This window comes from Cebus imitator, unplaced genomic scaffold, assembly GCF_001604975.1.
Source record: "Cebus imitator isolate Cc_AM_T3 unplaced genomic scaffold, Cebus_imitator-1.0 Scaffold179, whole genome shotgun sequence".
NCBI lineage: Eukaryota > Metazoa > Chordata > Mammalia > Primates > Cebidae > Cebus > Cebus imitator.
This window is the reverse complement of record NW_016107494.1, coordinates 900,641-911,955: the sequence shown is the minus strand read 5'-3', so window position 1 is coordinate 911,955 and position 11,315 is coordinate 900,641. Positions and strand designations below refer to the sequence as shown.

At 46.8% G+C, this 11,315-nt stretch overlaps 1 long non-coding RNA gene across 1 annotated transcript; it reads right to left on the bottom strand.

Moving 5' to 3' along the window:
• Nucleotides 1–3,881: 3,881 nt before the first annotated feature.
• LOC108315799 lies at nt 3,882–7,336 on the bottom strand. Its single transcript, XR_001830077.2, has 3 exons — nt 6,951–7,336; nt 5,243–5,461; nt 3,882–3,916 (listed from the first exon to the last, which is right to left on the bottom strand). It is a non-coding gene; the product is annotated as an uncharacterized LOC108315799 (long non-coding RNA).
• Nucleotides 7,337–11,315: the final 3,979 nt, after the last annotated feature.

Here is an 11,315-nt window from a genome sequence, read left to right as displayed (position 1 = left end):
TCCCAAAGTGCTGGGATTACAGGCTTGAGCTACCGCGCCCGGCCAAATTTAATTGTTTAAAATAAAATATATTTATTATCTTGCAATTCTGGAGTCAGACATCTCACATGGGCCATAGTGGGCTAAAAATCAAGATGTCAGCTGAGCCCAGTGGCTCATGCCTATAACCCCAGTGCTTTGAGAGGCCTAGGCAGGAATATACATGAGCCCAGGAGTTTAAGGCCAGCCGGGGCAACATAGTGAGACCCCCATCCCTACAAAAACCAAATTTTAACTAGCTAGGTGTGGTGGCATGCACCTGTGGTCCCAGCTACTTCAGAGGCTGAGATGGGAGGATCGCTTGAGTCCAGGAATTCAAGGTTGCAGTAAGCGATGACCATGTCACTGCACTCCAGCCTGGGTGACAGAGGGAGAACAAGTATCAAAAAAAAAAAAAAGACATAAATAAAGAAAAGTACATATGTAATGTTAGTTAAACAGATGAGTTGATTAGACACATTTATTTATTTATTTTTGCTTAAGACAGAATCTCACTCTTGTTGCCCAGGCTGGAATGCAAGGGCATGACCATGGCACCCTGCAGCCTCGACTCACTGGGCTCCAGCGATCCTCCCACCTTGCTAACTACAGGTGGTCACCACCTTGCCCAGCTAATTTTTTGTATTTTTAGTAGAGATGGGGTTTCACCACATTATCCAGGTTGCTCTTGAACTCCTGGACTCAAGTGATCTGCCCGCCTCGGCCTCCCAAAGTCCTGGGATTACAGGTATGAGCCGCCACATCTGGCCTGTGTATTTATTTTTGAGATGAAGTATGGCAATGTGACCCAGGCTGGACTTGAACTGTGGACTTAAACTACCATCCCAATTAAGCCTCCTGAGTCGTTGGGACTATATAGGCTTGTATCACCACACCCAGAATATTATTAAACACTTCCTAGATCCAGGTGCTTTTTCAACTCTGGTGTGACAAAGATATGAGCTCACAATTATTATGGCATCCAGCCAAACAGCAAGGATACAAAATGAATATGGGAAGCTGTCTCCCCAAACCATTGTCTTGTTTTGTCTTATGAATATAGCATTTCTGATTCTTAATTCATTCACAGACCACTTTCACTATATTGCCACTGCAAATACCACCTGTACTGTGTCAAATACAAAAAAAAAATCCAGACTTGGTAAGGAGTCACTTAACAGAAAAGGATTATTAAAAGGGGAAGGGGAAGGGGAAGGGGTGCTGTCATAGGAAGAGGCAGACTATACTCCTGCTGTGAATCTGCCAGCATCTCAAATGTTGGGTAGAAAGGGGTTTTTCTTCTACAGGGAAGAGTGACTAAAGCTAGGAAGAATGAAGTGTGGGCAAATGGGAGGAGCCACACGAAGGGCGGGGTGGGAGGTGGAGTCAATGAAGTAATCAGAGAAAGCTTTACCTGGTGGCCAGCTTGTTCTCAGGAGGGGTTGTCTGCTGCCTCAGGTTGAGGGTGGGTTCAGGTTCACGGTCCTGGGATCCTGGGAGGAAGAGAGTTTGGTTAACAAGCACTCCGTTTTGATGCATCAGTGAGTACGTCGGTCAGCCTAATCATTTGTGGGGCAATGAGTGGGGATTTGGAAGGTCTGTGTGTGGCCTTGTGTCAGGTCAACCAGGGGACATCCTCAAGCCTTCTCTAAGTCATATGAGGAAGTGAAGTTCTTTGCTGTGTCAACTGATATGAAGGCTGTTAAGGCAGACATAATTTTATAAATGTTTTGTAAATCAAAGAGTATCTGAAACAAGTCTCAATCAATTTGGGAAGTTTATTTTGCCAAGGTTGAGGACGCACCCGTGACACAGTCTCAGGAGGTCCTGGTGACATGTGGCCAAGGTGGTCAGGGCACAGGAGACACTGGACACCAATCAGTACATGTGAAATGTACATCGGTACAGTCTGGAAAGGCGGGACCACTTGAAGCGAGGAGGGGCTTCCAGGCATATACATAATAGATAGGTAAGAGACAAAGGATTGTATCCTTTTGAGTTTCTGCTTAGCCTTTCCAAAGGAAGTAGATGTGCATTTACCTCCGCAGAGGGATGACTTTGAGTTCTGCCTGCCTTTGTCCAAACTGTGAGGAAGGTATGTAGTTTTTTGTTTTTATTTTAAATCTTAGTAGCTATTTTTTTGGAATAGAGTGGGAGGCACGATGAGATTTGAGGAACTCAGCGCAAAGATATTTTACTCAGGGACAGGATGTCAGCCACAAATCATAAGACCTTCTCCAGGTGGTTAATTTGGACCAGTAGGTCATCAGCTGGAAGCCATTTCCAGGACACAAAGGGTAGGAGGATTGTTTTAATTCACACTCACAGGGATCAGGTAGAAGTCACCATTGTCAACCAGTACACTTGATGTTCTTCCTTTTAATAACTGTAATCAGGTTCTTTAAAGAAAGTTTCAGATTGCTCATACAAAAGGACAACTGGTAGCATTTGCCATAAAGAAAGGGGGCCTGACGATGGACTCAAAGAAAACGAAGCAATGCTATTAAACTGTAGACACTGGAGTCCAGCTGGGGTTATGAGTTTGTCTTCATTAAATAATGGAGATTAGCAAGTGTCAAAGAAGCCATGAAGACATCCTAGCACTGAGAGGGTCCACTGTGTGACCTAATCGGAAGAGCTGAAGAAAAGAACAACTTTGCAGTATATGATTTAATGTTTTTAATGCTACACCCATTCACCAACTAAAATTATCTCATTAATTCCCCACTTTGGGAATCCCAAATAATCCATTAGGATGCCAGTGGAAATTTTCCCATCAGTTTTTTAAAAAGTGAACTTCAGTTTTTAGAATAGCTTTACACATTCAGAAAAATTGGTAAAATAATACAGAGAGTTCTCATAAACTCTGCATTCAGTTTCTTCTATTACTAATATTTTGTTAATGTATTTGTTGGGTACACGTTATAATGAATGAATCAATGTAGCTATGTTACTAGGTAAAGCCCAAGCTTTCTTCAGATTTCCTCCGTTTTAACCTAATGTCTTTTTGCTGTTCCAGGACATCGATTGAGGATGCCTCCTTACACCCAGCTGTCCTGCCTTCTTAGTCTCTCCTTGACTGACAGTTTCTCAGACTTTCTTGTTTTTGATTACCTTCATGGTTTTGAGGTGTTGTGGTATTTTGTAAAATATCCTTCAACCAAGGTTTGTTCGATGATTTTCTTTTTTTAAATAGAGATAAGATCTTGCTACGTTGCCCAGGCTGGTCTGGAACTCCTGGGTTCAAGTGATCCTCTGGCCTCAGCTTCCCAAAGTGCTGGGATTACAGGCATGAGCCACTTTGCCCAATCTGCCTGATGATTTTCTCATGGTTAGACTAGAGTTTGGGATGGGGGATAGTTTGGGGTTGGAAGATCACAGAGGTAAAGAGCCCTTCTCAGCACTTCATTATCAAGGGTTCAAACTGTCAATTGACTTCTCATTGTTGATGCTGGCCTTGGTCACCTGATGATTGTCAGGTTTGTCCACTACACAGTGACTCTGTCCCCCTTTCCACACTGTATAGTTGGAGAGGCAGTCACTATGCACAATCCACACCTAAGGGCGCAGTGTTACGCTCCCACTCCTCAAGGGCAGATCATCTATGTAAAGACGGAATAAATAAACTCCCCATTTATTTATCCAATCGTTTGTTTATAACAATACAAACTCCCTCTTGACTTTTAAATGCCCAGGCAGCCCTCTGCATCCAGCCTCCCTTGTCTGTTTTTGTTTTTTGTTTTTTGATATATGTATGAGTCCATTTTCACACTGCTATAAAGATATTACCTGAGACTGGGTAATTTATAAATAAAGGAGGTTTAATTAACACAGATCCGCATGTCTGGGGAGGCCTCAAGAAAGTTACAGTCATGGTGGAAGGAGAAGCAGGCACCTTCTTCACAGGCAGCAAGACAGAGAGACAAAGGAGGAAATTCCAAACACTTACAAAACCATCAGACCTTGCAAGAACTCATTATCACCACAACAGCACGGGGGAAACCACCCCCGTGATCCAATCACCTGCCCTGCTTAATGCTTGGGGATTACAGGATCCTCCCTCAAAACATAAGGGTTATAAACTGAGATGAGATTTGGGTGGGACACGAGCCAAACTCTATCAATATAGGTTCTTGCTCTGTCACCCAGGCTAGAGTACAGTGGCATAATCAAGGGCTTAGTGCAGTCTCCGCCTCCAGGGCTCAATCTTTCCACCTCAGCCTCCAGAGTAGCTGGGACTACAGGCAACATGCCACCATACCCAGCTAATTTTTGTATTTTTTATAGAGATGAGGTTTTGCCATGTTGCCCAGGCTGGTCTGGAACGCTAGGGCTCAAGTGATCCCCCTGTCCTGGCCTCCCGAAGTGCTGGTTTGACAGGCCTGAGGCCCGGCGCCCAGCCAAAGTGTGTGTGTGTGCCTTCTCCCCTGACCACTTCATCTACTCTCACAACTGCAATGACAGCAACAGGGCAAGACCCCCAACATTTCCCCAGCAGCCTAAAGCTCCTCTGTTCTTTGGGCTTGCATGTTCAGCTGCCTCTGCTGTGGCTACCCTTACACTCTGCATGTTCCACACTGAACTCCTGCTGCAATTCTCCTTCCTCCCCAAGACATCGCCCCTGTGTTCATGCAGAAACCTGGAAGTTTGCCTCCCAGCTTGCCACCCAAATACTTCCCAAATCTCTGTACCTCTCTTCACCCAAGCTGTTGCTTCCAAACTGCTTCACGCTAGACTCTCACCTGTCCTAGCTCAGTGGCCTTGAAACTCACCTTAAATCCCCCAGCGCTGCCGTCTCCCCAGCGTCCCACTGTCTTTTCCCTTGAACTCCACTGTCGCTCCCTGCACCCCAGTATCCTTCTCCTGTATCCCGTTTTTCCCTCCTCTACACCCCACTGCAGCAGAGCCACCTTTAAAAATACAAACCTTGGCCAACAAGGTGGCTCACGCCTGTAATCCCAGCACTTTAGGAGGTTGATGCCAGGAGTTCAAGACCAGCCTGGGCAACATAGTGAAAACTTGTCTTTACAAAAACTAAATTTAAAAACTATACAGGCATGGTGGAGTTTGCCTGTAGCCCCAGCTACTTGGGAGGCTGAGGTAGGAGGAGAGCTTGAGCCCAGGAGTTTAAGGCTGCAATGAGCTATGATGGTGCCACTGCACTCCAGCCTGGACGACAGAGTGAGACCCTGTCTCAAAAAATAAATGAAGTAAAAATACAAACCTGGTTACGCTACCTCCCTGCTGTGATAGGCTCTCAAGGTTCATTCCAACAAGATCTGCTGCCACTCGGTCCCGTGTTCCCAGAGCTTCCTGGGTCCTCCTGAAGTCCGGCCAGCCATGGACAGCCCTGCCTGCTCCCTTTCCTGTGCTGCCTTTTTTTCATCTTCCACATCTTCCTTTCAAAGTTACTTCTCTTGGAAGGCTTCTCTGACCCTACAGACTACAGGAAAATTCTGTTACATTCTCTATGTATTCCTAATCTGTAACCCTTATCGCAGCGGCTATATAAAAATCATTTATGAGAGTTCATTACTTTATGGCTTTAATTACTCTGTTAGTATATAGCAGCTCCGCACACTCTGAAATGCCCAGACTCTACACAGGCTGCCTGAATTGAAACCTTGGGTCTGCTGTGTATCCCTAGCAACTTCCTCTACCACTCTATGCTCCGTCTGTAAACTGGGCATAATGACTGTGCCTCCTTTGCAGGGTGATCATGAAGATTCAGTGAGCTGCTATGTGCCAAGCTTGTCCAAGAGGGCCTGACATTTCAGCAGCTGCCATGGGAGGTAAATGGTGAATACTGCAAGTCTGTTCTTCCGAGTCATAGGAAGACTCCTGAGTCTTTTTCTGCTGGCCTGGTCATCATCTACCAGAGGGAGGGCAGTTTGAGGCAAGATAAAATCTTGAAGAAAAAGCATCACTGGACACTCTGGCCCTCACCCCTTCACACCCCAGCTCAGGTTAAGGGCTTGCAGGCACAGCTGCACCTTTGCCTGGGCAGCCCCAGGGCACTGCCCTAGAAACACCTCTATAGACTCCTAGGAAATTGGTCAGAGCCACGCAACCGTGGTGAGACTGGAGTCTGGGCAGGGCTCACCCCTGGGTCTCCCCACAGCACTTGCAGGCCTCTCTAGAAAACAGATAGGCAGACTGGAGATTGGAATGGGGAGCTGAATACCCCTAAGTTAGTGGTGCAAGAGTGTTTCCATGACTTATGCTGGGAAGTCAGTTCATTATCAATACAAAGAGGGAGCAGGATGCACCGCCCCATGCAGACCTGGACCCTCCCGGAGCCTCTGCTGCAGCACGCTTGGAGTTAACCAGTCCCAAAAGTGATGCTTTGGGGTTGCAAAGAGAGATGCCCCTCTGAGGAGACAGGAGGGGGTGTGAGGGTCACAGGGCAGCAGAGCCACAGTGTCCTGGACTTTCCTGCGCCCCTTTCCAGTGGGGCTGGTGGCTGCGATGGCTGACTGGGCAAAGGAGAGGGCACAGGTGGCAAGCGTGGCTCCCAGGCATTTCCAGGTGAGGGAAGTCCTCCTCTCCTGAAGTCCCTTCTCCCCACCCCATTTCAACAGACCAGGCTCTTCTTATTAAAAACCATCGTTTTCTTCTCTGGATGTGTCCTGACTTCACTATTACTGCCAGGCCTGAGGCTCAGCAGACGTCCAATCTTCAGCCACGCCCTGAGATCAAGCACAGCCTGGGGAAGGCCCAACCACTAGAGCAGCTCCAGGCCCCACCTTCCCTTGGGGCTTAGTGAGGGGGCCCAGGCAGGTAGGAACCACCCAGCTTCAGCCAGGCCTTCCTCCTAAACTTCTTCCATCCAGCCATAAGATGAGGAAAAGTAATTCGCTTCTTCCCGCTTAAAATCCAGCTGAGAAAAATCTCACCCCCTCCATCCTGACAAAAACAATGACATTACTCACCCATTCAGTATTCTCAGAGTGTCCTGTCCTCACAGGAAGGCGGCTGCATCTCTCGGGTTTATTCCTTCTCCAGCTTGAAGCCACCCCGAGGACTGTGCAGCTTCGCCACGGCTCTGCTGAAGTCTGAGGGCAAGGCACTTAGAGTCCTTGTGCCTGCGTCCTCGCCGGCCGTGGCGACGGCAGGAATGAGGCTGCAGGAAACTGGGTACAGCCCAAACCCTGTCTGTGACCTCAGAGAAAACGTTTAACCAAGTTGTCCTCAATGGCCAAAGGAGGGCTCTGGACAGCTAATTGTGTCTCTTTCAGCTTTAGCACTCTGGATTCTTTTTTGTTTTTAGACAAGGTCTTACTGTCACACAGGCTGGAGTACAGTGGCATGGTCAAGGTTCACTGCAGCCTTGACCTCCCTGGCTCAGGTTAGCCTCCTGCCCGAGCCTCCTGAGTAGCTGGAACCACAGGTGCACACCACCACGCCTGGCTGATTTTTGTATTTTTTGTGGAAATAGGATTTTGCCATGTTGCCCAGGCTGGTCTCAAATTCCTGTGCTCAAGTGATTAGCCTGCCTTGGCCTCCCAAAGTGCTGGGATTACAGGTATGAGCCACCACACCTGGTAACACTCAAGATTTTTACTGAATGTGAGCCAGTAGTTGACTTTCAAATACATTTTAAAACATTTTTCTTCCCTCCTTTCTTTCCAGTCTCAAGATATAACCTTGAAACAAACTAAAAACTTTTTTCCTTAGTCTTAAAATATAACCTTGAAATGTACTCTGAAACTCCAGTCCCTTCCCTTTTCCACTGTATACTTCTTTATCCCATGCACCTTTATCTAACCATATGCTTGTTAAAAAATTCCAGGGATGAAAACACACCAGGCATGCAGGTCCAGCTGTGAAATTCTCCGCGACTTACAGATTGCCTCAAGATGGATAATCTATTGCCTGATTGTAAGCAGCATATAAAGGCTCCGGCTGCTCACCGCTTGTGGAAAGAAGCCAAAATAATGAGTTGGCCCAGCATTATGGCTCACGTCTGTAATCCCAGCACTTTGTGAGGCTAAGGTGGGCAGATCACTTGAGGTCAGGGGTTCGAGACCAGCCTGGCCAACATAGCAAAACCCCATCTTTACTAAAAAATACAAAAATTAGCTGGGCATGGTGGCATATGCTTGTAATCCCAGCTACCAGGGAGGCTGAGGTATGAGAATTGCTTGAACCCAGGAGGCGGAGGCTGCAGCGAGCTCAGATTGTGCCACTGCACTCCAGTCTGGGGCACAGGGCACGATCCTGTCTCATAAATACATAAATAAAATGAAGTTATTATAGCTTGAGACTAGGGGGGTTGAGGACGAAAAGGAAAAGGAAAAAAGAGTTTTAAAACGTGGTTTGAGGCTTGGCTGCTAAGCTGCTCAGTTTCATGGCCATGGCAGCTGTGAAGATGGTGCCAGCCTGTGCTCAAGGTAGGCATCACAGAAGACACAGCCCTGCACCCTGAACAACTCCAGCATGCCTTTCACATCAGGCTTCCCTTCCTTAAGCCCCTTCCTCAGCCCAAACTTTAAAAATGGTTTCTTTAAGGCCTTGGCATTTCCCATCTGCTAGCATTTCATCAATAAAGCTGCTTTCCTCTTACCGCACCTTGCTTCTTGTGAGCAGCTGAACTTGAGTTGGTTACATGAAGATAACTATTTCCTGAGGTTGTGTCACTTTACTGTGGAAACCAGAACATGGAGGGCAGCTTTGGTTTCCTGGAGTGGAAGAACACGATTGATTACCTGATTTTGAGATTTAAATCCTCCCTTAAAAGAACAGTAGTGGTCTGAATGGGGCACCCCCATGAAGATCTTTCCCCTGGGACCTGTGATGTGACCTTATTTGGAAAAAGGGTGTTTGCAGGATACCTAGTTGATACCAGAGACTGGCGTCTAGGCAGTGGGGGCTCTCCCCAGCACCTGAACATGCTGGTTTCCAAGCACCCACTTGGAAGGAAGTTCTGTTTTGGGAGGGCGGAAGTGATGGGGTGCAGCTCTGTCCAATACACATCAAACTCATTTTGCAGGACCAGCTTGTCTGAGACACAGTCAAAGAGGTCTCTGCCCTTGGTGGTCAACAGCGGAGAGAGTGGTGAGAAAGGAATGCACTGGAAATCACCTGACCTCTTCTTCTCAACTGTAATGCAGGTCTGCATTTACCATCTCTGAGCCCCAACACTGCACACCTGGCTGTTACTGAATCTAACTGGCATCCACTCATCCAGCGCAGTCAGGCCAAATATCCACACTGAGATTTATGTCAGGAGAAAGGAAGGTGTTTATTTGCAGGATGCCAAGCAAGGAGAATCAGGCAGCTCACACTGAGTATCTTTCTTCCACAGTGCCTTGCAAGTAAGGGTTTTTAAAGGCGAGGTGGCTGGTGCAAAGGTAATGAGTTACCTGGACTGCTCAGTCAGTTACACATCAAATGCCTTGTTCTACTCATCCCCCGCTTCTCACTACTGCATTTGACTAGTCATTTAAAAAAGAAAAGAAAAAAAAGGAGAAACATAAAGGCAGGGGTAAATTTTAGGCAAGCAGAAATTACAGGCAAATTCGTGAATCAATACATTGAAATGATATCTTGGTTTAGCCTCAAAAGGGTACAATACTTTGAAGCGGAGGCTTACAGGTCATAGGTGGAATTCACAGATTTTCTGATTTGTAATAGGTTACAGAAGAGCAGCTTGGTTTAAAATTCAGGACCAGCAGAAGAGAATGTCAGGTCTGGCCCTTGGGAATGACTTCCTCCAGGCCTGTGAGGAGGAAATTTAAGACAACACCAGTCAGAGTTTAGTCCTCAGGCCTCCTTACCTTATTTGAGGTTTCTGTGCCAGTGAATCCTTGCCCAGCAAGGAGCATGCCTTTGATATGCGAACTAACCCATCCAGACCCAAACCTCCAGCATCTGACCTGACACCCTGGGAGGCAACGTTCCTCTGCCTTAAGCATCCCAGAGGCCGGTGCCAGGCAATTAGGAACCATCTCTGTAACCCAAAGCCCACAGAAATTTTCCATACTAATCAATCCTAAACTATTCACTTTGCCCTGCCTTGACTCTGTCCAAGGAAACCCCAAAAAGACAGTGGCCCAAACCTTCTCCTTGCTTGTGTCTTCTGCCTCCTGCCACCTGGTGTCTTTCCTGTGTGGCCCTATACGGCCTGCTGGGCCTCCTGTCTCTAGGACCTGTAAGCAGAATAAACTTTGTCTTTTCCTAAGACTCTCCTTTGTCTTCTCTTGTGGCTACACTTGACTGATCACATAAAAAAAGTACAAAACAGCAGGTATCCAACCTCACTATGTTTTGACAAGGTGTAGCAAAACCAGTAAAATGGGCCAGGATAGATGCAAACAGCAAGGCATTTTTTTAAAGCAGGTGATGGGGAAAGGGTGGTTCTCCTGCCAGTTGGTTGTATGATTAGAAGACAGCACTTTGTCATGGTTATCGCCTGCCTGTGATATTCTTGGCTGTGGCCAAGATGTGTGAGGTAATCCCACTTGCATGTATTCCTGAGGAATCTGCTTTCCCATACGTTCTTAAGAATTTTGCATATGCTCACAGGGAATTTCTATGGCTTCTCTGTACTTTGGTGATTATATGTACATTAATCATGGTGACCTGGTTATAGGCTATGGTTTCAAGAGAAGATAAAGTTCCCAAATGGTATTTGACGGGCAAAACAGGTATAAATGGGCCCCATAGGCTTTGCCCTTGATGAGCTCCTGATCCCTCCTGACCCTCCCCTAGATGCTGGGCTACTGAAATTCTGCTGGCTGCCCTCTATATGGGTCTGGGCTGCTGGAAGTACCTGGTCTTCCAGTGGTCCTCTCAACAGTCCTTTTCCTGTGGCCAGTCTGCCCTAAGCAAGTTTTCTAACCTCTAGCCTTGTTGCATGAAATACTAGTGGGCACTGACCGTCACTTTTAAGACCAAACAGTATCAGTGTTTGTTGCTAATACTAAGTGTTTCTGGAGGCTGCGTGTGGTGGCTCACAGTTATAGTCCCAGCACTTTGGGAGGCCGTGGTGGGAGGAACTCAGAAGTTTAGGACCAGCCTGCACAAAATAGTTGACCCCCGACTCTCAGGAAAAAAAAAATGAGCTTGTTTGAGGAAATTTCTGAAGTGCTATAATCATCACTGAACCGCCCACATAACTCTGCTAGCAGAAGTACTTGTGTCTGGTCCAAACTCTGCTTTTGGCAGAGGAAGGGAAACCATCTCACAGAAGAGTCACTTGGACAAGATCTCTGCCTTCTCTTTCCTTTGTGCCACAGTATGATTTAGGACTGATAGGGACCTCCCACCAGTGGCCTCGTCTTTTTTTTTTTTTT